Source organism: Carassius gibelio, chromosome B5, assembly GCF_023724105.1.
Source record: "Carassius gibelio isolate Cgi1373 ecotype wild population from Czech Republic chromosome B5, carGib1.2-hapl.c, whole genome shotgun sequence".
In the NCBI taxonomy this organism is placed as follows: domain Eukaryota; kingdom Metazoa; phylum Chordata; class Actinopteri; order Cypriniformes; family Cyprinidae; genus Carassius; species Carassius gibelio.
The window spans coordinates 22,195,944-22,208,275 of NC_068400.1; positions in this window are offsets into that span (position 1 = coordinate 22,195,944).

Below are 12,332 nucleotides of genomic sequence, written 5' to 3' on the forward strand. Positions count from 1 at the left end.
CATATATTTCAGTTTCAGACCCTGCAGCAGCAGGCCTCTCATCATGGCCAAGTGAAAGCAGTGACAGTGAGGTGGATGTGACAGTGAGACAAGGTGAGCTTTTAGCGGAATTGCCTGTTTTAACACTTAGAAATTATTAAGTTTTAAGAGGAAATAAGCAAAATGGGTACATTGTTATTGTACACATTTAAACTTTAAAGGGATAGTTCACCCAAAAATGAAAATTCTGTCATCATTTGCCGCGTTTCCACCGAAATTAACCGGAACATTTGTACCAGGAACTTTTTTCCCCCCAGATCTGTTGCATTTCCACCATGGTGTAAAGTAGCAGGAAGATTAGGCAAATAGACTGATGATGTAGGTCTGCGCATTTCTCAATACAAAGTACGCTGATTTTGGACGAGCATCCTAGTTCAGACTTTGTGCATTCTTCTCGGGAGTGTGATGTCCGCGACGATGCAAATCCGGTAAATCTGAACACCACCAGCGTACTTGATAACTTCAGTCAGCTGACCATGGCTACTGCAATTTTCTTCACTGTATATTTACTAGAGCCCGACTGATATGGATTTTTGGGGGCCGATGCCGATATTAACTCGAAAATAGCTGATTTATAAGCCGATATTTTGATTTTGAAAATAAACTGGATATTAGACCCATTTCCTATAAACTGCACTTATACAACATTCAATAGCAAAATATCTGCCTGTTCTATGTATGTGGGCTGTATAAACCATTTTCCAGAAGGGATTTATGTAAAAAAAAGCCTTAGATTACGGTCTCAATGACTAAACAATTGCACATCAAAAGTATATATTTTTTAATGATCAAAAAACAGTCTGGTTTTAAACATTTAACACTTCTACTTTCTTCCAGTTGAAGCTGGTTTTAACAGTCTGTGTGTGTACTGTAAATAAATTATAATACTAAAGTTAAAGTATTTGCAGAAGTAGTCCCACACTTTGCTGCTACAGCATTCACCTTTTTCAGGTATCTGTAGGCAGAAAGAGAGACAGAGAAAGAATAAGCATGTGTATTAATAATATCACCATGTATCATTACTCATGTCATCATTAGAATTAGAATAAACAGGGATCTCCTACATAGGCAAAAATGAGAAATTTATATATATTTTTTATTTGTCAAGCAATAGGTATTACCTACTTATATTTAACTATATTATTTCAACATTTTCCTGTTATGTCTGTAAAGCTGCTTTGAAACAATATGTAAAAGAAAAAAAAGCGCGTGTTCAGCTCACATTTATTTACATGTCCCCTCTGGTTTAATGATTTCTGACGCACCTACTGTAGTTACTGTAACTACACTATATTTTCTCTCACAGACACATTCACAATGGACCCGTATATCTTCTCCTCTTCTCTTTGTGCAGTCTGAATCAAAACATCGTCATGCGCTGGCGAACGTAACGTTAGCCTACTGTTACCGGAAGATTACGGAATCAATTCGAAGTTGAATGGTTAACGTTAGTGTCATGAACACACCGCTGTCAATTTTGAGAAGAACCACCTTCAAACAAGTTAATAGCAAGCATTTAAGGGGCCTTCTAAAAAGGAAGCTATATTAGCGTTAGAGTAACGTAACCAGCCTGAATTCACCAAATTGTTCTCTGGACCTGAGGGTAGCGTCTTCTTCCTTGCTTCTCTCTTAATTATCATCAGCTGGACTAGCGCTATCGCTCGCTTCTTACAACGGGACAGATACATGTTTGCTGCTGACCGAAAGGAGGAACAACAGACTATGAAAGAGCTCCTGCTAAAAGTTTTTAAAACTCCGCCTACGCCATAGCGCAGAGCAGGGCAAATCGCGTTGTATCTGAAGGGAAACGCTGAACCCAGCGGCAAGCGCTGTGCATACCGCGACCTGTGTGAAAGGCCCATTACGCGATCATTATGTGGGAAACACACCGCAATAGAATAAGAATAATTTAAATGCTAACGTTATAGTTTGACCTCTTATTAACGTTCACGCTCTTCCACTGACAAACATGGTATTAGCTTTGTGGCTAATCTAATATAGCAATGCATGAGCGGCTGTAAGTGATGTTGCAGAATATTTAGAAGTGATAATGATAGGACCGTTAGCTAGAACTACCACACCGTTTTATATACAGTGTATGAACTAAATCTACAATCATTTCACATGACGAACGACAGACTCACCTGGGTGGCTTGCCTGATCGCTTTCTTCTGTAGTGAATTTCTGGCGCTGTTGTCAACTCTGGAGTTGCAGACCGCCCTCTGGTGGGCAAAGTATGCAACACTCATAACATGAGTGAAGCATGAGACTCTGTTTTTTCATGTTTCATCGGCCGTTATAAACGCCGATGCCGATTTAATTGCAATTAGCTCATATCGGCCGATAATATCGGTCGGGCTCTAATATTTACAATAAAACTAAATGGGATATAAAATACCACTGCCTCCTTTGTTTTCATTTAAACATAATAGCAGCTGCAGAAATGTACTTAGTTCAGGGATATGTGTGTGTATATATACAGCCATTACAGTGAAACTAAATATAACTTTTTTATTTTCATTTTAACATATAGATAAATTGAATACAGACCAAAGATAACCCAAAGATTTTCCCAAAACGAATTATATGTTATGTTTAACCAAAGAGACATTAGAGCCAGCAGCACATATCAGAAAGTCTAGCCGAGGTGAGGCTGCTTCTCGGCGGATACATGAGGACTGATCTCCTGCTGACCGCGTGGAGCTCACATCTCGGAGATCGGCGAAACACATTTTTAAATAGGCACTGTCTTTATAAATAAACCACAGATTTGAGTTTTAAACAACTACATTCTCACCTGAAATACTTTTAAAATTACATTTTATGACACAATAACAGTAATATTTTGAAAATGATCCGAATAAATGGTGGTTGAACCCAGCCAATGCTGCGTGAACTCAACCAATCAGGATGTTTAGCGTCCAAGACTCGCCCCCGAAAGTTCCAGAACTTTGAAAAAGTACTACCTCGCCAGCAGGGACTTTCTGAGGGTAATTTTATTTTATCCAGAACTTTATTTAGTTCCTGGTTCCTGTGGTGGAAACACACTGAGTACCAGCCCAAAGTCCCTAGTTCCTGGGTAAAGTTCCTGCGGTGGAAACGCAGCAGTTTACTCTCCCTCAAGTTATTCTAAACCTGTATGATTTCCTTTCTTCTGCTAAACACAAAAAAATATATATTTTAAAGAAGGTTGGTAATTAAAAAGTTGCTGGTCCCTTTGACTTCCATAGTATTTTTTTTTCCTACTATGGAAGTCAATGGGGTCCATCAGTCATTTGGTTACCGACTTTCTTCAAAATATCCCACCCATTGGTATCACTATGGTATTTGGTACGGGGGCCCAGCAAGATGGTTTGTACCCATGGCCAAATACAAATGCTTAAGAGCAAAGACAGAAATAATAATAAAAAAAATAAAAAAAAAAATATATATATATATATATATATATATATATATATATATATATATAATTTTTTTTAAATACTGTACTTGCAGATAATATATATATATATAATAACACTGTAATCAGCACAAACTCATATGTGAGCAGCATGTACGTGATTGTGTTTTTGAGAAAGCAACGCTAATGCGTGTTTAGTGAAAAACAAAAAAAAATAAGTCACTGAAATAAGGCCATAAAACAAATACAGAACATTTGATCACAAGACTTTTGAGAACTGGATCTTGAAGTCTATAGTTTTTGTTTCAAAATGATGTGAAAATCATCTTACTCCTATACAGAATACAATATATTGACTTAAATTTTCTAAGACACTTTTTGTGTAGAAAAGGTATATGCGATAGGGCGTGAATGTTCATGCATAATGCTGTGATTCGGACCTGGGAAGACAAAGGTCTGCATAATGAGCTGCATAATGAGCCTTTCAGTCAGGTGTGTGACTTAGCAGGAATTGCTACAAGAAAGAATGTAAGGAAAAAATATGCCTGTCAGTACATTTGGCAGTCCTAACCATATTTGAAAGACAACAGAAGTAATTATGAAATTATAGATTATTTAAGAAATAAGAGTACTCATTTTCATTACCACTAAGTGGTCTTTTATTTCAGTAAGATATTATTATATCAATCTTCATGTACAGTACATGAAGCATTTAAAATTCTTAAACATGAAAAATTTGAAGTGTATACTCCAAGTGCACATTTAATACAATTAAGCACAGTTCTTTTAAATTAAAGGATTCATCTTAACTCCCAAACTTTACAAAGCATAAGGCAATGAAATATTTTTAATCAATATACTTTAACAATAATTACACAATTCTGTGATTTGCAATACATATTCAGGTGCTTCAGAATGGCTTGTGCTTGGCATTCAATGCTTCGGATCATTGCTTTTGTAATACCAGACTCACACATAACCCATCTAGAGGTTAGTAGTAGGTAAAATAAGAATAACAACCGCCTTCATGGCATCTGTGACTGCCTTTAAGGATGTACAGTCTGTGCCTAAACCTACCATGGGAAATAATGTGGGTTTTGAACTGGTGCAAACACTTCCTCACTTACAGATCTGTGATATTGCGCCGAAATGCGAGAAAACAAAAGCGCTTCTGCCTCTTTTGCACCTTGACTTCTTGTAATCGTCCTATATGTAAATTGAGGTCTGTGTCAACAAAATGTGTATCTCAGAGCTCCAAAACAGATTTTGAACTCTCTGTGTGTCACATAAATAAAGTCACACTCATACACTCTCACACTGGTCAATTCCCTGGGAGGTATATAACCATCTGTCATCAAAGAGAAAAGCTCTAAATCACAGTGCAGATCTATTGGTCTACAGGGGAAATCTGTCAGTCTTCCATGGTTAAAAAAAAACTGTCTTCAGCCCATTGGTCTAATTGGTACAAAGCCAAGGTCTTCTTTTAGAGACCAAGGCAGCAGTAACTAAAGATTGATATTATAAAGCTGGAAAAGAGAAGTGTAATATCACTCCCCAGGTATGTGTATTGTGGAAACACACATCAGCTGGCGAAGTAGCCTTTAATATAACCATGCAATGTTTCCAGACATTTCATCAGCTGGGAGTTGTCAGGAATGTCACCGCTTGAAAGCCACTCATAATTAAAAGGTTGGGAGTTATCGCACATCACAGAGTTGCCGGCATTTGATGGAGTGCAGAGAAACGTTCATTTGGAATGCATCCTAACTGAAAGCTTTTATTAAAGACATTAATTAATAAAATGAAAAATAAAAGGACACATGTATGGAGAGTAATAGTCTTGTTTTAGTTCTGGGTGCCTGTGAGTAAATCATCATGATTTTAGTCCTTTTGAATAATGATTCACCTGGTTCACGACTGTGTAAAGTTTAGTTTTTCAATTATGATAGAAAGTCTAAGTAGTACTCTTTAACATTAATGCAATTTTTCAATCAGAGTTTTGGAGTGGCCCCGGGCTTTCTTCAGATTAACTTAAGAAGTTCTTTCAACTCTTTTATTCACTTTTTATAGTGTTCTGTAAATTTCAACATAAATATAGCCTCTAAATTAATACAAATTCATGCACTTACAGAAATGTACTTTAGTATCTCTTACACCTTCCAATTAATCACCACTCACATTTCTAATAATAACAAAAACCCATTATTAGCATTATCATTTACAATTTAATTCAATCTAGTTTTCCGTTTATAACTTAAAGCAGGGTTTCCAAAACAGGGCTTTGCAAACCCATGAAGGTTTATAAGGAAATTGCAGGAGGTTTATAAATTAATGAAAAGCTGATGATTAATTCATATTTTATTAGTTAATAATACAGTGTTTCATGGGCTCATTTCACAGTAAATGCTGTTTTTCATAAATCGATCTCTGCAAGCACTGTGAGTTTAATGGGTTTTCCTGTGATTCTAACTTGTAGTGCTTGTTGGCTACATTCTTCTTTTTCTTTTTGTCCGGATGTCTCAGCGAAAGTAGCAATATAAGAATTTAATTTTTATACTAAATTAAAACAAAATAATCACAATATATTTTTGGTGAAGTTGTACACTATGTTTATAAGGTTAAAATAAAAGCTTTTAACCAATTTCAGAACATGCAAAATGTGCAAGTCATTAAATTATTGAAATATCAACTTTCAGAGGGCGTTTCAGTAAATATTTTAAGGCTAATAGTTTCAGCTTACCAAGAATGATTTGGAACCCCTTGCTTAAATGTTTACTTATAATGTTGGCTTTGAATAATTTATGCTGCATTTAAACAGAATATAAGTGAGAAGATATGAGAAATTGAGAAATATGTTTTTTCTTCCATACAGTGGAAGTCATTGGTAACCAAAACATTTTCTTCCATGATCCACATAAGAAATAAAGTTATACATGTTTTATACGACATGACGACAGAATTTTTATTTTGCGTGAATTATACATTTAATGATTGATTGATGCTCTACATCAAAGGCCTGCCGATACTTGAAGGAATATCCAGGGTCAATTACAATTTAATGAATATGGACAGCTTTCAAGCATGCTACTGAATTCCAGAGGAAAAAAAATGTATACTTGTCCCTTAGCTTATAAAAAGAGAACAGAATGTGCCTTTACAGTATTCATTTACAATGTAGGCATAGCAACTGAGCAGGCAAGACCACTGCATCACACTGGTCTCATGATATTCGAAAGCAATTTGAAAACTACTGCACAGATATTAAATAGTAAATAACCTGGAATATTTCCTTTAAAAAGCCCCTTTCTCTAGTCCACAGCTCAGAGCTATAGCTGTAATTATAGGTACTGGAACCATACAGTCACTGATATTGACTGTAGTTGAAGCTGGGCATGGCTTTGTTCACACTGCACACAGATCCCAATAGATTATCAGATTTAGTGTTTAGGACTAACTGACTGCATTGTCTCTCTGCAAATGATGAAATTGGAACCATTTGTTCAGCTAGTCAGTATCTACTGTACATTGATTGATTTAGCATACAATGTCAGACTTTATATCATACAGAAAGTATTAATGGCACACTTTTCGTGCTATCACATGCCAAATGATTGTCCCAAAAAATGGGAATCAAATTGTTGTCATAAACATTGCATTCTCACTACAAAACCTAGACAGATGAGTCTACTATGTCCAAATTGTATTTCAGCTGCACAAAACCATTGTGACAATAAGAGAGAACACAACTACAAGGTAAGAACTTAACCTAATAACACTTTTTTTTTTTTTACTGAGCACTTGCCTCTTCTTGGGTGTGTTATCAAAGTTTTAAAGGGTTTTTGGTCCATTGACGAGCCTATGATGTGTATAGACTGAGGTGATTTTGATAAGAAGTGCTGTAGATCAAATGAAAGAGGCAACAGAAAGCTTTTCTCCACAGAGTTTCAAAGTGTAAAGCTAGACATCATAATAGCCCTCATTTTTGATCAGAGAGTGGCATCAACGATAGCTCGGGTACATTACAACTTCAAAGAATTTATGATTTGAAGAAAAATGCTGTTTTTTTTTTACCTTTATTTCTTTATTATTTATTTATTTCAAAGTTCTCGCCTGAAACCTGAAATAGTTACTTTAGAAGCAAGCTAAACAAGTTACCGGAATCATTTAGATCAGTAAATGCTGTAAACATGTATAAGCATGTATAAGTATTAAAGCAAAAGGAGTGAGAAATGTCATCATATGTAATAGAGGAATATTTGAAGCTTTTATTATTAAAGTGCTTTTACTGTGAAGGAAGATAAGTTGTCATGGCAACCAGAAACATTGCATGTGAATTTCTTGGAAATGATTTTTTTTTCACATGCTAAACTTCATTGAAAATTCATGATAAACGTGTGTGTGTGTGTGTGTAATTAAGGCCAAATTTTATCAGGGTTTGGAAAGTGTACATTTTATTGTTATTTGCAAGTGTAATTTGTATATTGTGAAAAGTATAACTAGGCCCCGCCCACTGAGACTCAGGCACTTGACAGCTTGACTCCTGCCTACACCGGTAACTCTATCTCAGTGAGTTTTATAAATAATTTTCTAAAACAGGTGAATTGTTCTGAAAGACTACCAGGTAACCAAGTTCATTGAAATCATTCCAAAATGCACTGTGCGGCCTCCCCACAATCTCTGTCCATGATTTAGAGTCATTTATTAGACCTTCCCAGGCCATTCTACAGCAGTAATACCGTGTGGGTGACCTTTCTCTATGGGTCAATATTTCGAGCATAACAAGGGTGTTTATGAAGAAATGTGACAATAAGTATTGTTTCAACTGAGCACACAGCATATGGGCTATGATGGCTGATGCTCTGTCTTCATTCTGCACCAACCACAGTGTTTCCGTCATTTCATTAAGAGGAATGGAGACTTTTCTGTGAGTCTTGGACAACTGAGACAAACATAGATTAATGCACAGGCCTGCTGAGCATCTGCCCAAGTCTCCAGACCAGCAGGGGGTCCTGGTGAGCTGCAGAAATGGTTTATATTTGAAGTTTCTGAAATAAGTCTTGTTGTTGTTTTTTTTTTTTTTTTTTTTTTTTTGCGAATTTCAATCTTGAAAATGCCTTTGTGCTCCATCTAGATGTTTTCAACAACAACATAAAAATGAGTCCAATGTGAAAGGCCCCTGATGTGCCCAGACCACTCCCAACATTTTAATTTATACCTTACTACAGAGTGCTAGAAGATCCTAAGTAGCTAAATAACAGAAGAACTGATTCATCAGAAAGCAGAGATGGCAAATCATTGCTCTCTTTTAATGGCTTTATCTGACAATGCCAGTAGGTCCTGTGATTTAGTGCTGTCCACAATTGATTAGTTCTATTTAATTAATTGATTGATTGTTTTGATTAATCAAATCAAATTGATTAATTCATAATTTAATGCTGTCTGATAGGTTTCAAAGAGAGGCCTGTTAATAAGCACTTGGTTAGATCACCACTGAAGGAGATAATAGCTTTATTTAACAATCTAGTGAGCTGACTTGCTGCTTTTTAAGGCAGCATTCTAATAGTCGTTAAAGGAATAGCTCACCCAAAATTTTTAATTTGCTAAAAATTTGCTTATCCTTGAGTCTTCCAAGATGTAGATGATTTTATGTCTTCATTTTAACAGATTTGTAGGAATTTGGCAGTATATCACTGGCTCACTAATAGATCCACTGCAGTGAATGGGTGCCTTCAAAATGTTTTAACCTTGAACTGTTCCTTCTGTGTATATTTCCATCCTGGTTCAGATAAGTTAAAAACATCTTAATGATAGATTGTTTTTTATTTATGTTTTGTTTTTTAATTGCAAATACTTGCTTTACAAGATGTTAATTGATGGACTGGAGTCCATTACTTTTGGACTACTTGTGGATTATTGTGATGTTTTATTAATTGTTTGGACTCACACTCTGATGTGACCCATTCATTACAGTGAATCCTTTGGCGAGCAAGTGATGTAAGGTTCAGTTTCTCCAAATATGTTCCGATGAGGATGGCCTGAGGTAGGGGTGGGAAAAGTGGCACAAATATCATATCGCAATTTTTTTTTTTTTTTTTTTTTTTTTTTGAAATATCAGGATTCATGATTTTATCACAATTCTTGTTGGATTTATTATTTTGAAAGTTGTCTAAGCAGTACTGACAAACTAATTTCCCTATTATTAAGACAAAGCCTATCAAGGTAACAAGATATAAAAATGATGGCAGATATTTAGGCCAAAGTGGGCAAAGACAAAAATCTTTGACATAATTGTATCTTTGTTTAAAAAAAAAAATAGAATAAAGATACACATTACAAATACACATAATCTACAAAATAAAACAAGCAGTGCTTTATTTCAGGTACAATAAGTGTATATACCAGAAGCATTCAAGAAACTGAATGAACAAACATAAAAATAAAATACTATAATGATTTTTATTAAAAGAACTGCAACTGATTGAATGTGTGCTGTAGCACTATATTATGATATTTCTTCAAAAGCAGATTTGGAGACATCCATGATCAAAAATCATAATATCGCACACCCCTAGCCTGAGGGTGCTTAATTATTTTGTACATTTAAATTTTGGGGTGAACTATTCCAGTAATCTTCTATTAAGAAGATAAAACCATCCAAATTTGCTTGATAACGTACTCCATGAATATGAACAAATAAGAGATCTTCTTACTGAAATTCTTCTCTATACCTCTATTTAACTGATAACATTTACAATTGTCACTAAAAGGGCACTGGTTGTCTATAATGTAGTCAGAAATGGCCTGGATGAGAACTTGCACTTCTAATTAAGCTTATATCCATGAATTATTTTAACAAACAGTGGGATTTTAGATAATAGCCAGAGAGCTGTGGTCATTTGTCAAAATCTGATTAATAGCTGGCTCTGGATGGTAAGAGATGAGTAGACACTTTTTAATTTATTGGCTAAACATGCTTGGCACCGTCTCCGCTCAGTTCACATTTATATAGACTGATGCTGACTGAAATGGATGCGCCCAATCTCTGTTGTACTGCTGAGGCAGCTGTATTATTCCACCAATTAGAGATGAGTCATCTGTGCCTACAAGACAGGAAATCTCCAGAAACTGGAACAATAATGACACTTAGTCAGATGCGAGGTATGCCATGTGCAAATGTTAAACAGGACTGAAAGCAAACAGGGATCACATTTGGAATCAAAGTCAAGTGCATGGGCACAACTCTATTTTCATAACATCACACTGATTGGATGGATGGATGGATGGATGGATAGATAGATAGATAGATAGATAGATAGATAGATAGATAGATAGATAGATAGATAGATAGATAGATAGATAGATAGATAGATAGATAGATAGATAGATAGATAGATAAGCATTTAAGGAGTGAGGTACTCACCAGAAAAGTATATATCGGAATATGAAAAGCAATCTTTTTGTCATAAGCTACTTTCTTCATGAATCATAAAACACAAACGAGAAAATCTGGTGTATTGACAGAATCTTATAAAGCTGGCAAGAAAAATTAAAGTGGGATCAGGGGTTGGATTAATTAACTTTCTTTTTTCTATTTTTTTTTTTTTTATTGTTTGTTTGTTTGTTTTTAGCCTCTGCAATTTGAATGTATTTACATATAACAGCCAAAGATAATTAATAATTTTCTCTTCTAAGGCTAAAATCAGTCTATGATAGGCTGGAGTCATAAATATATACATTTGATTGCCATATGTTATTAGTTATGCATTAAAAAAGCAAAATAAAAAAGTTATATAACATTTTTATAAAATGATGTACAATTATTATATTGACGTACCATATTTGTCCACATACCTTTTTTCTTTGTAAGTATTTTCATATATTTTATATTTATTTTCTATTATAATTCTAATTAATTTCAGTAGTTGCAATTGTGTGCATTCATATATCAGGTATAGTACACACACACACACACACAAAAAAAAAAAAAAAAAAAAACTGTTATTGTTTGTTCACATTGCAAATATATGACTTTGTTTCTTCTGTGGAATATAAACTATATTTTGAGAAATGTCTGTCCCAGTGTTTTTTGTCCATGCAGTGGACGTCAGTGTTAACCAAAACTGTGATTCCCAACATTCTTCAAAATATCTTCTTTTGTATTCTGAAGAACAAATAAATTCATGCAGGTTTGGAACAACACAACAGCTGAGTAAATAGTGACAGCATTTTAACTTTATCCCTACACTGCAGTCTGGTTCATCTGGATTTTGTTTTATTAAGTGTTGTTATTAAGTCCAAAACAATTATAAATCCACAAAAAAAGGCAATCATCAATGCTGCTAGCTGAGTCTCCAACTAAACAATGAATCTGGGACTTCACGCATAAAATAGCAAATGATTACTGTTGGATCATATTTACTCAAGTCATGAACTCATTCAGAGCTCTACCTTTACTGAGAACCAGGGCTTGGCAGTAAACAGCCTACTTGGGCATTTTGTTACAGTGAACTATATGAAAGTATATTCTCTTGGAAACTGTTTTCCATTTGCTGGAGGTGTGCAGAATCCACAACTAGAAACCACCCTGAGGTTTGTTGCTTTTTGACATAGCACAAGTTAAGTATGGAAGTTGATTTTGAGCTTAAGTGAAAGTGAAGATGTCTAACTTTACAAACTCTTCAAGAGTATAAATTTAACTGAAAATGAATCGTCACTATGATAAATCTCTGCAGCCAGTGCCGTCTTTATGTTTGCTTCATTAGCTGCCTAACTGTGATAAAATAAGACCTTAAATCTGACCAATACGCATCACAAGAACAGACAAGCACACTGGGAGTAGTGTCCATACCTTTAGTCTTGCTACATTAGTTTCAGTGTGAGTAAGAGGGACTCA